We start from the raw sequence: 21,104 nt of genomic DNA on the forward strand, positions 1-21,104 counted from the left end.
GATAAATACTTCCGGCTCCTCGGGCTGGTGCGAATATTTCAATGCCCGTATGTGCCAAACCGTTGGTTTGTGACACACCTTTACGCGTATCTCGCTCGCTGCGCTCGCTCGAAAACTATAGCCTAACATAAAACCAATCCATCTTGCGTTCATTATTCGATATGGTGGCGACATATTTCAAATTTGGGAACGTGTCGGATCGGATGTGATGTTGGAATAAATTTTTATGAGCCAGCGGAGCGAGCGAGCAATGGTCACAATTTCCAAGCTATACATATACCTTATATTGCCTTGCATATATTTCGTGTTATTACCTTATTTTGTCAGCCATTTCGGACATCGCATTGCACTGTACGATGTGGAAATATTACTACTTATGTGAAACTATTCATAAATTGTATACATTTGTCAGTAGGCAATAGGATAAAGACTTCCGGCTCCTCGGGCTGGTGCAAATATTTCAATGTCCGTATGTGCCAAACCGTTGGTTTTTGACACACCTTTACGCGTATCTCGCTCGCTGCGCTCGTTCGAAAACTATAGCCTAACCTAAAACCAATCCATCTTGCGTCCATTATTCGATATGGTGGCGACATATTTCGAATTTGCGAACGTGTCGGATCGGTTGTGAGGTTGGACAGGATTTTTACGAGCGAGCGGAGCAAGCGAGCAACGATCACCATTTGCAAGCCATACACATACCTTATATTGCCTTGCATATAATTCGTGTTATTACCTAATTTTGTCAGACATTTCGGACATCACATTGCACTGTACGATGTGGAAATAATACTATTTATGTGAAACTATTCATAAAATGTAAACATTTGTCAGTAGGCAATAGGATAAATACTTCCGGCTCCTCGGGCTGGTGCGAATATTTCAATGTCCGTGTGTGCCAAACCGTTGGATTGTGACACACCTTTACGCGCATCTCGCTCGCTGCGCTCGCTCGAAAACTATAGCCTAACCTAAAACCAATCCATCTTGCGTTCATTATTCGATATGGTGGCGACATATTTCAAATTTGGGAACGTGTCGGATCGGATGTGAGGTTGGACTAAATTTTTACGAGCGAGCGGAGCGAGCGTGCAACGGTCTCAATTTCCAAGCTATACATTTACCTTATATTGCCTTGCATATATTTCGTTATACTACCTTATTTTGTCAGCCATTTCGGACATCACTTTGCACTAGACTATGTGGAAGTAGTTCTATTTGTATGAAACTATTCGTAAACTGTATACATTTGTCAGTAGGCAATAGGATAAAGACTTCCGGCTCCTCGGGCTGGTGCGAATATTTCAATGTCCGTATGTGCCAAACCGTTGGTTTGTGACACACCTTTACGCGTATCTCGCTCGCTGCGCTCGCTCGAAAGCTATAGCCTAACCTAAAACCAATCCATCTTGCGTTCATTATTCGATATGGTGGCGACATATTTCAAATTTGGGAACGTGTCGGATCGGATGTGATGTTGGAATAAATTTTTATGAGCCAGCGGAGCGAGCGAGCAATGGTCACAATTTCCAAGCTATACATATACCTTATATTGCCTTGCATATATTTCGTGTTATTACCTTATTTTGTCAGCCATTTCGGACATCGCATTGAACTGCACGATGTGGAAATAGTACTACTTATGTGAAACTATTCATAAACTGCATACATTTGTCAGTAGGCAATAGGATAAAGACTTCCGGCTCCTCGGGCTGGTGCAAATATTTCAATGTCCGTATGTGCCAAACCGTTGGTTTTTGACACACCTTTACGCGTATCTCGCTCGCTGCGCTCGCTCGAAAACTATAGCCTAACCTAAAACCAATCCATCTTGCGTCCATTATTCGATATGGTGGCGACATATTTCGAATTTGCGAACGTGTCGGATCGGTTGTGAGGTTGGACAGGATTTTTACGAGCGAGCGGAGCAAGCGAGCAACGATCACAATTTGCAAGCCATACACATAGCTTGTATTGCCTTGCATATATTTCGTGTTATTACCTAATTTTGTCAGCCATTTCGGACATCACATTGCACTAGACTATTTGGAAGTAGTACTATTTGTATGAAACTATTCATAAATTGTAAACATTTGTCAGTAGGCAATAGTATAAAGCCTTCCGGCTCCTCGGGCTGGTGCGAATATTTCAATGTCCGTATGTGCCAAACCGTTGGATTGTGACACACCTTTACGCGCATCTCGCTCGCTGCGCTCGCTCGAAAACTATAGCCTAACCTAAAACCAATCCATCTTGCGTTCATTATTCGATATGGTGGCGACATATTTCGAATTTGCGAACGTGTCGGATCGGTTGTGAGGTTGGACAGGATTTGTACGAGTGAGCGGAGCAAGCGAGCAACGATCACAATTTGCAAGCCATACACATACCTTATATTGCCTTGCATATAATTCGTGTTATTACCTAATTTTGTCAGACATTTCGGACATCACATTGCACTAGACTATGTGGAAGTAGTACTATTTGTATGAAACTATTCATAAAATGTAAACATTTGTCAGTAGGCAATAGGATAAAGACTTCCGGCTCCTCGGGCTGGTGCGAATATTTCAATGTCCGTATGTGCCAAACCGTTGGTTTGTGACACACTTTTACGCGTATCTCGCTCGCCGTGCTCGCTCGAAAGCTATAGCCTACCCTAAAACCAATCCATCTTGCGTTCATTATTCGATATGGTGGCGACATATTTCAAATTTGGGAACGTGTCGGATCGGATGTGAGGTTGGAATAAATTTTTATGAGCCTGCGGAGCGAGCGAGCAACGATCACAATTTGCAAGCCATACACATACCTTATATTGCCTTGCATATATTTCGTGTTATTACCTATTTTTGTCAGACATTTCGGACATCACATTGCACTAGACTATGTGGAAATAGTACTATTTATGTGAAACTATTCATAAACTGTAAACATTTGTCAGTAGGCAATAGGATAAATACTTCCGGCTCCTCGGGCTGGTGCGAATATTTCAATGTCCGTATGTGCCAAACCGTTGGTTTGTGACACACCTTTGCGCGTATCTCGCTCGCCGTGTTCGCTCGAAAGCTATAGCCTAACCTAAAACCAATCCATCTTGCGTTCATTATTCGATATGGTGGCGACATATTTCGAATTTGCGAACGTGTCGGATCGGTTGTGATGTTGGACAGGATTTTTAGGAGCGAGCGGAGCAAGCGAGCAACGATCACAATTTGCAAGCCACACACATACCTTGTATTGCCTTGCATATATTTCGTGTTATTACCTAATTTTGTCAGACATTTCGGACATCACATTGCACTAGACTATGTGGAAGTAGTACTATTTGTATGAAACTATTCATAAAATGTAAACATTTGTCAGTAGGCAATAGGATAAAGACTTCCGGCTCCTCGGGCTGGTTCGAATATTTCAATGTCCGTATGTGCCAAACCGTTGGATTGTGACACACCTTTACGCGCATCTCGCTCGCTGCGCTCGCTCGAAAACTATAGCCTAACCTAAAACCAATCCATCTTGCGTTCATAATTCGATATGGTGGCGACATATTTCAAATTTGGGATCGTGTCGGATCGGATGTGAGGTTGGACTAAATTTTTACGAGCGAGCGGAGCGAGCGTGCAACGGTCACAATTTCCAAGCTATACATATACCTTATATTGCCTTGCATATATTTCGTTATACTACCTTATTTTGTCAGCCATTTCGGACATCACATTGCACTAGACTATGTGGAAGTAGTACTATTTGTATGAAACTATTCATAAAATGTAAAAATTTGTCAGTAGGCAATAGGATAAAGACTTCCGGCTCCTCGGGCTGGTGCGAATATTTCAATGTCCGTATGTGCCAAACCGTTGGATTGTGACACACCTTTACGCGCATCTCGCTCGCTGCGCTCGCTCGAAAACTATAGCCTAACCTAAAACCAATCCATCTTGCGTTCATTATTCGATATGGTGGGGACATATTTCAAATTTGGGAACGTGTCGGATCGGATGTGAGGTTGGACTAAATTTTTACGAGCGAGCGGAGCGAGCGAGCAACGGTCACAATTTCCAAGCTGTACATATACCTTATGTTGCCTTGCATATATTTCTTGTTATTACCTTATTTTGTCAGCCATTTCGGACATCACATTGCACTGTAGTATGTGGAAATAGTACTATTTATGTGAAACTATTCATAAACTGTAAACATTTGTCAGTAGGCATTAGGATAAAGACATCCGGCTCCTCGGGCTGGTGCGAATATTTCAATGTCCATATGTGCCAAACCGTTGGTTTGTGACACACCTTTACGCGTATCTCGCTCGCTGCGCTCGCTCGAAAGCTATAGCCTAACCAAAACCAATCCATCTTGCGTTCATTATTCGATATGGTGGCGACATATTTCGAATTTGCGAACGTATCGGAACGATTGTGAGGATGGACTAGATTTTTACAAGCGAGCGGAGCGAGCAAGCAACGATCACAATTTCCAAGCTATACATATACCTTATATTGCCTTGCATATAATTCGTGTTATAACCTAATTTTGTCAGACATTTCGGACATCACATTGCACTAGACTATGTGGAAGTAGTACTATTTGTATGAAACTATTCATAAACTGTAAACATTTGTCAGTAGGCAATAGAATAAAGACTTCCGGCTCCTCGGGCTGGTGCGAATATTTCAATGTCCGTATGTGCCAAACCGTTGGATTGTGACACACCTTTACGCGCATCTCGCTCGCTGCGCTCGCTCGAAAACTATAGCCTAACCTAAAACCAATCTATCTTGCGTTCATTATTCGATATGGTGGCGACATATTTCGAATTTGGGAACGTGTCGGATCGGATGTGAGGTTGGACTAAATTTTTACGAGCGAGCGGAGCGAGCGAGCAACGGTCTCAATTTCCAAGCTATACATATACCTTATATTGCCTTGCATATATTTCGTTATACTACCTTATTTTGTCAGCCATTTCGGACATCACATTGCACTAGACTATGTGGAAGTAGTACTATTTGTATGAAACTATTCATAAAATGTAAAAATTTGTCAGTAGGCAATAGGATAAATACTTCCGGCTCCTCGGGCTGGTGCGAATATTTCAATGTCCGTGTGTGCCAAACCGTTGGATTGTAACACACCTCTCCGCATCCCTCGCTCACCGTGCTCGCTCGAAAGCTATAGCCTAACCTAAAACCAATCCATCTTGCATTCATTATTCGATATGGTGGCGACATATTTCGAATTTGCGAACGTGTCGGATCGGTTGTGAGGTTGGACAGGATTTTTACGAGCGAGCGGAGCGAGCGAGCAACGATCACTATTTGCAAGCCATACACATACCTTATATTGCCTTGCATATATTTCGTGTTACTACCTTATTTTGTCAGCCATTTCGGACATCACATTGCACTGTAGTATGTGGAAATAGTACTATTTATGTGAAACTATTCATAAACTGTAAACATTTGTCAGTAGGCAATAGGATAAATACTTCCGGCTCCTCGGGCTGGTGCGAATATTTCAATGTCCGTATGTGCCAAACCGTTGGTTTGTGACACACCTTTACGCGTATCTCGCTCGCCGTGCTCGCTCGAAAGCTATAGCCTAACCTAAAACCAATCCATCTTGCGTTCATTATTCGATATGGTGGCGACATATTTCAAATTTGGGAACGTGTCGGATCGGATGTGAGGTTGGAATAAATTTTTATGAGCCTGCGGAGCGAGCGAGCAACGATCACAATTTGCAAGCCATACACATACCTTATATTGCCTTGCATATAATTCGTGTTATTACCTAATTTTGTCAGACATTTCGGACATCACATTGCACTGTACGATGTGGAAATAATACTATTTATGTGAAACTATTCATAAAATGTATACATTTGTCAGTAGGCAATAGGATAAATACCTCCGGCTCCTCGGGCTGGTGCGAATATTGCAATGTCCGTATGTGCCAAACCGTTGGTTTGTGACACACCTTTACGCGTATCTCGCTCGCCGTGCTCGCTCGAAAGCTATAGCCTAACCTAAAACCAATCCATCTTGCGTTCATTATTCGATATGGTGGCGACATATTTCAAATTTGGGAACGTGTCGGATCGGATGTGAGGTTGGAATAAATTTTTATGAGCCTGCGGAGCGAGCGAGCAACGATCACAATTTGCAAGCCATACACATACCTTATATTGCCTTGCATATATTTCGTGTTATTACCTATTTTTGTCAGACATTTCGGACATCACATTGCACTAGACTATGTGGAAGTAGCACTATTTGTATGAAACTATTCATAAAATGTAAACATTTGTCAGTAGGCAATAGTATAAAGACTTCCGGCTCCTCGGGCTGGTGCGAATATTTCAATGTCCGTATGTGCCAAACCGTTGGTTTGTGACACACCTTTACGCGTATCTCGCTCGCCGTGCTCGCTCGAAAGCTATAGCCTAACCTAAAACCAATCCATGTTGCGTTCATTATTCGATATGGTGGCGACATATTTCAAATTTGGGAACGTGTCGGATCGGATGTGAGGTTGGACTAAATTTTTACGAGCGAGCGGAGCGAGCGAGCAACGGTCACAGTTTCCAAGCTATACATATACCTTATATTGCCTTGCATATATTTCGTGTTACTACCTTATATTGTCAGCCATTTCGGACATCACATTGCACTGTAGTATGTGGAAATAGTACTATTTATGTGAAACTATTCATAAACTGTAAACATTTGTCAGTAGGCAATAGGATAAATACTTCCGGCTCCTCGGGCTGGTGCGAATATTTCAATGTCCGTGTGTGCCAAACCGTTGGATTGTAACACACCTCTCCGCATCCCTCGCTCACCGTGCTCGCTCGAATGCTATAGCCTAACCTAAAACCAATCCATGTTGCGTTCATTATTCGATATGGTGGCGACATATTTCAAATTTGGGAACGTGTCGGATCGGATGTGAGGTTGGACTAAATTTTTACGAGCGAGCGGAGCGAGCGAGCAACGGTCACAGTTTCCAAGCTATACATATACCTTATGTTGCCTTGCATATATTTCTTGTTATTACCTTATTTTGTCAGCCATTTCGGACATCACATTGCACTGTAGTATGTGGAAATAGTACTATTTATGTGAAACTATTCATAAACTGTAAACATTTGTCAGTAGGCATTAGGATAAAGACATCCGGCTCCTCGGGCTGGTGCGAATATTTCAATGTCCATATGTGCCAAACCGTTGGTTTGTGACACACCTTTACGCGTATCTCGCTCGCTGCGCTCGCTCGAAAGCTATAGCCTAACCAAAACCAATCCATCTTGCGTTCATTATTCGATATGGTGGCGACATATTTCGAATTTGCGAACGTATCGGAACGATTGTGAGGATGGACTAGATTTTTACAAGCGAGCGGAGCGAGCAAGCAACGATCACAATTTCCAAGCTATACATATACCTTATATTGCCTTGCATATAATTCGTGTTATAACCTAATTTTGTCAGACATTTCGGACATCACATTGCACTAGACTATGTGGAAGTAGTACTATTTGTATGAAACTATTCATAAACTGTAAACATTTGTCAGTAGGCAATAGAATAAAGACTTCCGGCTCCTCGGGCTGGTGCGAATATTTCAATGTCCGTATGTGCCAAACCGTTGGATTGTGACACACCTTTACGCGCATCTCGCTCGCTGCGCTCGCTCGAAAACTATAGCCTAACCTAAAACCAATCTATCTTGCGTTCATTATTCGACATGGTGGCGACATTTTTCGAATTTGGGAACGTGTCGGATCGGATGTGAGGTTGGACAGGATTTTTTCGAGCGAGCGGAGCGAGCGAGCAACGGTCTCAATTTCCAAGCTATACATATACCTTATATTGCCTTGCATATATTTCGTTATACTACCTTATTTTGTCAGCCATTTCGGACATCACATTGCACTAGACTATGTGGAAGTAGTACTATTTGTATGAAACTATTCATAAAATGTAAAAATTTGTCAGTAGGCAATAGGATAAATACTTCCGGCTCCTCGGGCTGGTGCGAATATTTCAATGTCCGTGTGTGCCAAACCGTTGGATTGTAACACACCTCTCCGCATCCCTCGCTCACCGTGCTCGCTCGAATGCTATAGCCTAACCTACAACCAATCCATCTTGCATTCATTATTCGTCATGGTGGCGACATATTTCGAATTTGCGAACGTGTCGGATCGGTTGTGAGGTTGGACAGGATTTTTACGAGCGAGCGGAGCGAGCGAGCAAGGATCACTATTTGCAAGCCATACACATACCTTATATTGCCTTGCATATATTTCGTGTTACTACCTTATTTTGTCAGCCATTTCGGACATCACATTGCACTGTAGTATGTGGAAATAGTACTATTTATGTGAAACTATTCATAAACTGTAAACATTTGTCAGTAGGCAATAGGATAAATACTTCCGGCTCCTCGGGCTGGTGCGAATATTTCAATGTCCGTATGTGCCAAACCGTTGGTTTGTGACACACCTTTACGCGTATCTCGCTCGCCGTGCTCGCTCGAAAGCTATAGCCTAACCTAAAACCAATCCATCTTGCGTTCATTATTCGATATGGTGGCGACATATTTCAAATTTGGGAACGTGTCGGATCGGATGTGAGGTTGGAATAAATTTTTATGAGCCTGCGGAGCGAGCGAGCAACGATCACAATTTGCAAGCCATACACATACCTTATATTGCCTTGCATATAATTCGTGTTATTACCTAATTTTGTCAGACATTTCGGACATCACATTGCACTGTACGATGTGGAAATAATACTATTTATGTGAAACTATTCATAAAATGTATACATTTGTCAGTAGGCAATAGGATAAATACTTCCGGCTCCTCGGGCTGGTGCGAATATTGCAATGTCCGTATGTGCCAAACCGTTGGTTTGTGACACACCTTTACGCGTATCTCGCTCGCCGTGCTCGCTCGAAAGCTATAGCCTAACCTAAAACCAATCCATCTTGCGTTCATTATTCGATATGGTGGCGACATATTTCAAATTTGGGAACGTGTCGGATCGGATGTGAGGTTGGAATAAATTTTTATGAGCCTGCGGAGCGAGCGAGCAACGATCACAATTTGCAAGCCATACACATACCTTATATTGCCTTGCATATATTTCGTGTTATTACCTATTTTTGTCAGACATTTCGGACATCACATTGCACTAGACTATGTGGAAGTAGCACTATTTGTATGAAACTATTCATAAAATGTAAACATTTGTCAGTAGGCAATAGTATAAAGACTTCCGGCTCCTCGGGCTGGTGCGAATATTTCAATGTCCGTATGTGCCAAACCGTTGGTTTGTGACACACCTTTACGCGTATCTCGCTCGCCGTGCTCGCTCGAAAGCTATAGCCTAACCTAAAACCAATCCATGTTGCGTTCATTATTCGATATGGTGGCGACATATTTCAAATTTGGGAACGTGTCGGATCGGATGTGAGGTTGGACTAAATTTTTACGAGCGAGCGGAGCGAGCGAGCAACGGTCACAGTTTCCAAGCTATACATATACCTTATATTGCCTTGCATATATTTCGTGTTACTACCTTATATTGTCAGCCATTTCGGACATCACATTGCACTGTAGTATGTGGAAATAGTACTATTTATGTGAAACTATTCATAAACTGTAAACATTTGTCAGTAGGCAATAGGATAAATACTTCCGGCTCCTCGGGCTGGTGCGAATATTTCAATGTCCGTATGTGCCAAACCGTTGGTTTGTGACACACCTTTGCGCGTATCTCGCTCGCCGTGTTCGCTCGAAAGCTATAGCCTAACCTAAAACCAATCCATCTTGCGTTCATTATTCGATATGGTGGCGACATATTTCGAATTTGCGAACGTGTCGGATCGGTTGTGACGTTGGACAGGATTTTTACGAGCGAGCGGAGCAAGCGAGCAACGGTCACAATTTGCAAGCCACACACATACCCTGTATTGCCTTGCATATATTTCGTGTTATTACCTAATTTTGTCAGACATTTCGGACATCACATTGCACTAGACTATGTGGAAGTAGTACTATTTGTATGAAACTATTCATAAAATGTAAACATTTGTCAGTAGGCAATAGGATAATGACTTCCGGCTCCTCGGGCTGGTTCGAATATTTCAATGTCCGTATGTGCCAAACCGTTGGATTGTGACACACCATTACGCGCATCTCGCTCGCTGTGCTCGCTCGAAAACTATAGCCTAACCTAAAACCAATCCATCTTGCGTTCATAATTCGATATGGTGGCGACATATTTCAAATTTGGGAACGTGTCGGATCGGATGTGAGGTTGGACTAAATTTTTACGAGCGAGCGGAGCGAGCGAGCAACGGTCACAGTTTCCAAGCTATACATATACCTTATATTGCCTTGCATATATTTCGTTATACTACCTTATTTTGTCAGCCATTTCGGACATCACATTGCACTGTAGTATGTGGAAATAGTACTATTTATGTGAAACTATTCATAAACTGTAAACATTTGTCAGTAGGCAATAGGATAAAGACATCCGGCTCCTCGGGCTGGTGCGAATATTTCAATGTCCATATGTGCCAAACCGTTGGTTTGTGACACACCTTTACGCGTATCTCGCTCGCTGCGCTCGCTCGAAAGCTATAGCCTAACCAAAACCAATCCATCTTGCGTTCATTATTCGATATGGTGGCGACATATTTCAAATTTGGGAACGTGTCGGATCGGTTGTGAGGTTGGACTAGATTTTTACAAGCGAGCGGAGCGAGCAAGCAACGATCACAATTTCCAAGCTATACATATACCTTATATTGCCTTGCATATAATTCGTGTTATAACCTAATTTTGTCAGACATTTCGGACATCACATTGCACTGTACGATGTGGAAATAGTACTATTTATGTGAAACTATTCATAAACTGTATACATTTGTCAGTAGGCAATAGGATAAAGACTTCCGGCTCCTCGGGCTGGTGCGAATATTTGAATGTCCCAATGTGCCAAACCGATGGATTGTAACACACCTTTACGCGTATCTCGCTCGCTGCGCTCGCTCGAAAACTATAGCCTAACCTAAAACCAATCCATCTTGCGTTCATTATTCGATACGGTGGCGACATATTTCAAATTTAGGAACGTGTCGGATCGGATGTGAGGTTGGACTAAATTTTTATGAGCGAGCGGAGCGAGCGAGCAACGGTCACAGTTTCCAATCTATACATATACCTTATATTGCCTTGCATATATTTCGTGTTACTACCTTATTTTGTCAGCCATTTCGGACATCACATTGCACTGTAGTATGTGGAAATAGTACTATTTATGTGAAACTATTCATAAAATGTAAACATTTGTCAGTAGGCAATAGGATAAATACTGCCGGCTCCTCGGGCTGGTGCGAATATTGCAATGTCCGTATGTGCCAAACCGTTGGTTTGTGACACACCTTTACGCGTATCTCGTTCGCCGTGCTCGCTCGAAAGCTATAGCCTAACCTAAAACCAATCCATCTTGCGTTCATTATTCGATATGGTGGCGAAATATTTCAAATTTGGGAACGTGTCGGATCGGATGTGAGGTTGGAATAAATTTTTATGAGCCTGCGGAGCGAGCGAGCAACGATCACAATTTGCAAGCCATACACATACCTTATATTGCCTTGCATATAATTCGTGTTATTACCTAATTTTGTCAGACATTTCGGACATCACATTGCACTGTAGTATGTGGAAATAGTACTATTTGTATGAAACTATTCATAAACTGTAAACATTTGTCAGTAGGCAATAGAATAAAGACTTCCGGCTCCTCGGGCTGGTGCGAATATTTCAATGTCCGTATGTGCCAAACCGTTGGATTGTGACACACCTTTACGCGCATCTCGCTCGCTGCGCTCGCTCGAAAACTATAGCCTAACCTAAAACCAATCTATCTTGCGTTCATTATTCGATATGGTGGCGACATATTTCGAATTTGGGAACGTGTCGGATCGGATGTGAGGTTGGACAGGATTTTTACGAGCGAGCGGAGCGAGCGAGCAACGGTCTCAATTTCCAAGCTATACATATACCTTATATTGCCTTGCATATATTTCGTTATACTACCTTATTTTGTCAGCCATTTCGGACATCACATTGCACTAGACTATGTGGAAGTAGTACTATTTGTATGAAACTATTCATAAAATGTAAAAATTTGTCAGTAGGCAATAGGATAAATACTTCCGGCTCCTCGGGCTGGTGCGAATATTTCAATGTCCGTGTGTGCCAAACCGTTGGATTGTAACACACCTCTCCGCATCCCTCGCTCACCGTGCTCGCTCGAATGCTATAGCCTAACCTAAAACCAATCCATCTTGCATTCATTATTCGTCATGGTGGCGACATATTTCGAATTTGCGAACGTGTCGGATCGGTTGTGAGGTTGGACAGGATTTTTACGAGCGAGCGGAGCGAGCGAGCAACGATCACAATTTGCAAGCCATACACATACCTTATATTGCCTTGCATATATTTCGTGTTACTACCTTATTTTGTCAGCCATTTCGGACATCACATTGCACTGTAGTATGTGGAAATAGTACTATTTATGTGAAACTATTCATAAACTGTAAACATTTGTCAGTAGGCAATAGGATAAATACTTCCGGCTCCTCGGGCTGGTGCGAATATTTCAATGTCCGTATGTGCCAAACCGTTGGTTTGTGACACACCTTTACGCGTATCTCGCTCGCCGTGCTCGCTCGAAAGCTATAGCCTAACCTAAAACCAATCCATCTTGCGTTCATTATTCGATATGGTGGCGACATATTTCAAATTTGGGAACGTGTCGGATCGGATGTGAGGTTGGAATAAATTTTTATGAGCCTGCGGAGCGAGCGAGCAACGATCACAATTTGCAAGCCATACACATACCTTATATTGCCTTGCATATAATTCGTGTTATTACCTAATTTTGTCAGACATTTCGGACATCACATTGCACTGTACGATGTGGAAATAATACTATTTATGTGAAACTATTCATAAAATGTAAACATTTGTCAGTAGGCAATAGGATAAATACTTCCGGCTCCTCGGGCTGGTGCGAATATTGCAATGTCCGTATGTGCCAAACCGTTGGTTTGTGACACACCTTTACGCGTATCTCGCTCGCCGTGCTCGCTCGAAAGCTATAGCCTAACCTAAAACCAATCCATCTTGCGTTCATTATTCGATATGGTGGCGACATATTTCAAATTTGGGAACGTGTCGGATCGGATGTGAGGTTGGAATAAATTTTTATGAGCCTGCGGAGCGAGCGAGCAACGATCACAATTTGCAAGCCATACACATACCTTATATTGCCTTGCATATATTTCGTGTTATTACCTATTTTTGTCAGACATTTCGGACATCACATTGCACTAGACTATGTGGAAGTAGCACTATTTGTATGAAACTATTCATAAAATGTAAACATTTGTCAGTAGGCAATAGTATAAAGACTTCCGGCTCCTCGGGCTGGTGCGAATATTTCAATGTCCGTATGTGCCAAACCGTTGGTTTGTGACACACCTTTACGCGTATCTCGCTCGCCGTGCTCGCTCGAAAGCTATAGCCTAACCTAAAACCAATCCATGTTGCGTTCATTATTCGATATGGTGGCGACATATTTCAAATTTGGGAACGTGTCGGATCGGATGTGAGGTTGGACTAAATTTTTACGAGCGAGCGGAGCGAGCGAGCAACGGTCACAGTTTCCAAGCTATACATATACCTTATATTGCCTTGCATATATTTCGTGTTACTACCTTATATTGTCAGCCATTTCGGACATCACATTGCACTGTAGTATGTGGAAATAGTACTATTTATGTGAAACTATTCATAAACTGTAAACATTTGTCAGTAGGCAATAGGATAAATACTTCCGGCTCCTCGGGCTGGTGCGAATATTTCAATGTCCGTATGTGCCAAACCGTTGGTTTGTGACACACCTTTGCGCGTATCTCGCTCGCCGTGTTCGCTCGAAAGCTATAGCCTAACCTAAAACCAATCCATCTTGCGTTCATTATTCGATATGGTGGCGACATATTTCGAATTTGCGAACGTGTCGGATCGGTTGTGACGTTGGACAGGATTTTTACGAGCGAGCGGAGCAAGCGAGCAACGGTCACAATTTGCAAGCCACACACATACCCTGTATTGCCTTGCATATATTTCGTGTTATTACCTAATTTTGTCAGACATTTCGGACATCACATTGCACTAGACTATGTGGAAGTAGTACTATTTGTATGAAACTATTCATAAAATGTAAACATTTGTCAGTAGGCAATAGGATAAAGACTTCCGGCTCCTCGGGCTGGTTCGAATATTTCAATGTCCGTATGTGCCAAACCGTTGGATTGTGACACACCATTACGCGCATCTCGCTCGCTGTGCTCGCTCGAAAACTATAGCCTAACCTAAAACCAATCCATCTTGCGTTCATAATTCGATATGGTGGCGACATATTTCAAATTTGGGAACGTGTCGGATCGGATGTGAGGTTGGACTAAATTTTTACGAGCGAGCGGAGCGAGCGAGCAACGGTCACAGTTTCCAAGCTATACATATACCTTATATTGCCTTGCATATATTTCGTTATACTACCTTATTTTGTCAGCCATTTCGGACATCACATTGCACTGTAGTATGTGGAAATAGTACTATTTATGTGAAACTATTCATAAACTGTAAACATTTGTCAGTAGGCAATAGGATAAAGACATCCGGCTCCTCGGGCTGGTGCGAATATTTCAATGTCCATATGTGCCAAACCGTTGGTTTGTGACACACCTTTACGCGTATCTCGCTCGCTGCGCTCGCTCGAAAGCTATAGCCTAACCAAAACCAATCCATCTTGCGTTCATTATTCGATATGGTGGCGACATATTTCGAATTTGCGAACGTATCGGAACGGTTGTGAGGTTGGACTAGATTTTTACAAGCGAGCGGAGCGAGCAAGCAACGATCACAATTTCCAAGCTATACATATACCTTATATTGCCTTGCATATAATTCGTGTTATAACCTAATTTTGTCAGACATTTCGGACATCACATTGCACTGTACGATGTGGAAATAGTACTATTTATGTGAAACTATTCATAAACTGTATACATTTGTCAGTAGGCAATAGGATAAAGACTTCCGGCTCCTCGGGCTGGTGCGAATATTTGAATGTCCCAATGTGCCAAACCGATGGATTGTAACACACCTTTACGCGTATCTCGCTCGCTGCGCTCGCTCGAAAACTATAGCCTAACCTAAAACCAATCCATCTTGCGTTCATTATTCGATACGGTGGCGACATATTTCAAATTTAGGAACGTGTCGGATCGGATGTGAGGTTGGACTAAATTTTTACGAGCGAGCGGAGCGAGCGAGCAACGGTCACAATTTCCAAGCTATACATATACCTTATATTGCCTTGCATATATTTCGTTATACTACCTTATTTTGTCAGACATTTCGGACATCACATTGCACTAGACTATGTGGAAGTAGCACTATTTGTATGAAACTATTCATAAAATGTAAACATTTGTCAGTAGGCAATAGTATAAAGACTTCCGGCTCCTCGGGCTGGTGCGAATATTTCAATGTCCGTATGTGCCAAACCGTTGGTTTGTGACACACCTTTACGCGTATCTCGCTCGCCGTGCTCGCTCGAAAGCTATAGCCTAACCTAAAACCAATCCATGTTGCGTTCATTATTCGATATGGTGGCGACATATTTCAAATTTGGGAACGTGTCGGATCGGATGTGAGGTTGGACTAAATTTTTACGAGCGAGCGGAGCGAGCGAGCAACGGTCACAATTTCCAAGCTATACATATACCTTATATTGCCTTGCATATATTTCGTGTTATTACCATATTTTGTCAGCCATTTCGGACATCACATTGCTCTGTAGTATGTGGAAATAGTACTATTTATGTGAAACCATTCATAAACTGTAAACATTTGTCAGTAGGCAATAGGATAAATACTTCCGGCTCCTCGGGCTGGTGCGAATATTTCAATGTCCGTATGTGCCAAACCGTTGGTTTGTGACACACCTTTACGCGTATCTCGCTTGCTGCGCTCGCTCGAAAACTATAGCCTAACCTAAAACCAATCCATCTTGCGTTCATTATTCGATATGGTGGCGACATATTTCGAAGTTGCGAACGTGTCGGATCGGTTGTGAGGTTGGACAGGATTTTTACGAGCGGGCGGAGCGAGCGAGCCACGATCACGATTTGCAAGCCATACACATACCTTATATTGCCTTGCACATATTTCGTGTTATTACCTAATTTTGTCAGATATTTCGGACATCACATTGCACTAGACTATGTGGAAGTAGTACTATTTGTATGAAACTATTCATAAACTGTAAACATTTGTCAGTAGGCAATAGGATAAAGACTTCCGACTCCTAGGGCTGGTGCGAATATTTCAATGTCCGTATGTGCCAAACCGTTGGTTTGTGACAGACCTTTACGCGTATCTCGCTCGCTGCGCTCGCTCGAAAACTATAGCCTAACCTAAAACCAATCCATCTTGCGTTCATTATTCGATATGGTGGCGACATATTTCAAATTTGGGAACGTGTCGGATCGGATGTGAGGTTGGAATAAATTTTTATGAGCCAGCGGAGCGAGCGAGCAACGGTCACAATTTCCAAGCTATACATATACCTTATGTTGCCTTGCATATATTTGGTGTTATTACCTTATTTTGTCAGCCATTTCGGACATCGCGTTGCACTGTACGATGTGGAAATAGTACTACTTATGTGAAACTATTCATAAACTGTATACATTTGTCAGTAGGCAATAGGATAAAGACTTCCGGCTCCTCGGGCTGGTGCGAATATTTCAATGTCCGTATGTGCCAAACCGTTGGTTTTTGACACACCTGTACGCGTATCTCGTTCGCCGTGCTCGCTCGAAAGCTATAGCCTAACCTAAAACCAATCCATCTTGCGTTCATTATTCGATATGGTGGCGACATATTTCAAATTTGGGAACGTGTCGGATCGGATGTGAGGTTGGAATAAATTTTTATGAGCCTGCGGAGCGAGCGAGCAACGATCACAATTTGCAAGCCATACACATACCTTATATTGCCTTGCACATATTTCGCGTTATTACCTTATTTTGTCAGCCATTTCGGACATCACATTGCACTGTAGTATGTGGAAATAGTACTATTTATGTGAAACTATTCATAAACTGTAAACATTTGTCAGTAGGCAATAGGATAAAGACTTCCGGCTCCTCGGACTGGTGCGAATATTTCAATGTCCGTATGTGCCAAACCGTTGGTTTGTGACACACCTTTACGCGTATCTCGCTCGCTGCGCTCGCTCGAAAGCTATAGCCTAACCAAAACCAATCCATCTTGCGTTCATTATTCGATATGGTGGCGACATATTTCGAATTTGCGAACGTATCGGAACGGTTGTGAGGTTGGACTAGATTTTTACAAGCGAGCGGAGCGAGCAAGCAACGATCACAATTTCCAAGCTATACATATACCTTATATTGCCTTGCATATAATTCGTGTTATAACCTAATTTTGTCAGACATTTCGGACATCACATTGCACTGTACGATGTGGAAATAGTACTATTTATGTGAAACTATTCATAAACTGTATACATTTGTCAGTAGGCAATAGGATAAAGACTTCCGGCTCCTCGGGCTGGTGCGAATATTTGAATGTCCCAATGTGCCAAACCGATGGATTGTAACACACCTTTACGCGTATCTCGCTCGCTGCGCTCGCTCGAAAACTATAGCCTAAACTAAAACCAATCCATCTTGCGTTCATTATTCGATATGGTGGCGACATATTTCAAATTTAGGAACGTGTCGGATCGGATGTGAGGTTGGACTAAATTTTTATGAGCGAGCGGAGCGAGCGAGCAACGGTCACAGTTTCCAAGCTATACATATACCTTATATTGCCTTGCATATATTTCGTGTTACTACCTTATTTTGTCAGCCATTTCGGACAGCACATTGCACTGTAATATGTGGAAATAGTACTATTTATGTGAAACTATTCATAAACTGTAAACATTTGTCAGTAGGCAATAGGATAAATACTTCCGGCTCCTCGGGCTGGTGCGAATATTTCAATGTCCGTATGTGCCAAACCATTGGTTTGTGACACACCTTTGCGCGTATCTCGCTCGCCGTGTTCGCTCGAAAGCTATAGCCTAACCTAAAACCAATCCATCTTGCATTCATTATTCGATATGGTGGCGACATATTTCGAACTTGCGAACGTGTCGGATCGGTTGTGACGTTGGACAGGATTTTTACGAGCGAGCGGAGCAAGCGAGCCACGATCACAATTTGCAAGCCACACACATACCTTGTATTGCCTTGCATATATTTCGTGTTATTACCTAATTTTGTCAGACATTTCGGACATCACATTGCACTAGACTATGTGGAAGTAGTACTATTTGTATGAAACTATTCATAAAATGTAAACATTTGTCAGTAGGCAATAGGATAAAGACTTCCGGCTCCTCGGGCTGGTTCGAATATTTCAATGTCCGTATGTGCCAAACCGTTGGATTGTGACACACCTTTACGCGCATCTCGCTCGCTGCGCTCGCTCGAAAACTATAGCCTAACCTAAAACCAATCCATCTTGCGTTCATTATTCGATATGGTGGCGACATATTTCGAAGTTGCGAACGTGTCGGATCGGATGTGAGGTTGGAATAAATTTTTATGAGCCTGCGGAGCGAGCGAGCAACGATCACGATTTGCAAGCCATACACATACCTTATATTGCCTTGCACATATTTCGCGTTATTACCTTATTTTGTCAGCCATTTCGGACATCACATTGCACTGTAGTATGTGGAAATAGTACTATTTATGTGAAACTATTCATAAACTGTAAACATTTGTCAGTAGGCAATAGGATAAAGACTTCCGGCTCCTCGGACTGGTGCGAATATTTCAATGTCCGTATGTGCCAAACCGTTGGTTTGTGACACACCTTTACGCGTATCTCGCTCGCTGCGCTCTCTCGAAAGCTATAGCCTAACCAAAACCAATCCATCTTGCGTTCATTATTCGATATGGTGGCGACATATTTCGAATTTGCGAACGTATCGGAACGGTTGTGAGGTTGGACTAGATTTTTACAAGCGAGCGGAGCGAGCAAGCAACGATCACAATTTCCAAGCTATACATATGCCTTATATTGCCTTGCATATAATTCGTGTTATAACCTAATTTTGTCAGACATTTCGGATATCACATTGCACTGTACGATGTGGAAATAGTACTATTTATGTGAAACTATTCATAAACTGTATACATTTGTCAGTAGGCAATAGGATAAAGACTTCCGGCTCCTCGGGCTGGTGCGAATATTTGAATGTCCCAATGTGCCAAACCGATGGATTGTAACACACCTTTACGCGTATCTCGCTCGCTGCGCTCGCTCGAAAAATTTAGCCTAACCTAAAACCAATCCATCTTGCGTTCATTATTCGATATGGTGGCGACATATTTCAAATTTAGGAACGTGTCGGATCGGATGTGAGGTTGGACTAAATTTTTATGAGCGAGCGGAGCGAGCGAGCAACGGTCACAATTTCCAAGCTATACATATACCTTATATTGCCTTGCATATATTTCTTGTTATTACCATATTTTGTCAGCCATTTCGGACATCACATTGCTCTGTAGTATGTGGAAATAGTACTATTTATGTGAAACCATTCATAAACTGTAAACATTTGTCAGTAGGCAATAGGATAAATACTTCCGGCTCCTCGGGCTGGTGCGAATATTTCAATGTCCGTATGTGCCAAACCGTTGGTTTGTGACACACCTTTACGCGTATCTCGCTTGCTGCGCTCGCTCGAAAACTATAGCCTAACCTAAAACCAATCCATCTTGCGTTCATTATTCGATATGGTGGCGACATATTTCGAAGTTGCGAACGTGTCGGATCGGTTGTGAGGTTGGACAGGATTTTTACGAGCGGTCGGAGCGAGCGAGCCACGATCACGATTTGCAAGCCATACACATACCTTATATTGCCTTGCACATATTTCGCGTTATTACCTTATTTTGTCAGCCATTTCGGACATCGCGTTGCACTGTACGATGTGGAAATAGTACTACTTATGTGAAACTATTCATAAACTGTATACATTTGTCAGTAGGCAATAGGATAAAGACTTCCGGCTCCTCGGGCTGGTGCGAATATTTCAATGTCCGTATGTGCCAAACCGTTGGTTTTTGACACACCTTTTCGCGTATCTCGCTCGCCGTGCTCGCTCGAAAGCTATAGCCTAACCTAAAACCAATCCATCTTGCGTTCATTATTCGATATGGTGGCGACATATTTCAAATTTGGGAACGTGTCGGATCGGATGTGAGGTTGGAATAAATTTTTATGAGCCTGCGGAGCGAGCGAGCAACGATCACAATTTGCAAGCCATACACATACCTTATATTGCCTTGCATATAATTCGTGTTATTACCTAATTTTGTCAGACATTTCGGACATCACATTGCATTGTACGATGTGGAAATAATACTATTTATGTGAAACTATTCATAAAATGTAAACATTTGTCAGTAGGCAATAGGATAAATACTTCCTGCTCCTCGGGCTGGTGCGAATATTGCAATGTCCGTATGTGCCAAACCGTTGGTTTGTGACACACCTTTACGCGTATCTCGTTCGCCGTGCTCGCTCGAAAGCTATAGCCTAACCTAAAACCAATCCATCTTGCGTTCATTATTCGATATGGTGGCGACATATTTCAAATTTGGGAACGTGTCGGATCGGATGTGAGGTTGGAATAAATTTTTATGAGCCTGCGGAGCGAGCGAGCAACGATCACAATTTGCAAGCCATACACATACCTTATATTGCCTTTCATATATTTCGTGTTATTACCTATTTTTGTCAGACATTTCGGACATCACATTGCACTAGACTATGTGGAAGTAGTACTATTTGTATGAAACTATTCATAAAATGTAAACATTTGTCAGTAGGCAATAGTATAAAGACT

Source organism: Bombus terrestris, unplaced genomic scaffold (genome assembly GCF_910591885.1).
Source record: "Bombus terrestris unplaced genomic scaffold, iyBomTerr1.2, whole genome shotgun sequence".
Classification (NCBI taxonomy): Eukaryota; Metazoa; Arthropoda; class Insecta; order Hymenoptera; family Apidae; genus Bombus; species Bombus terrestris.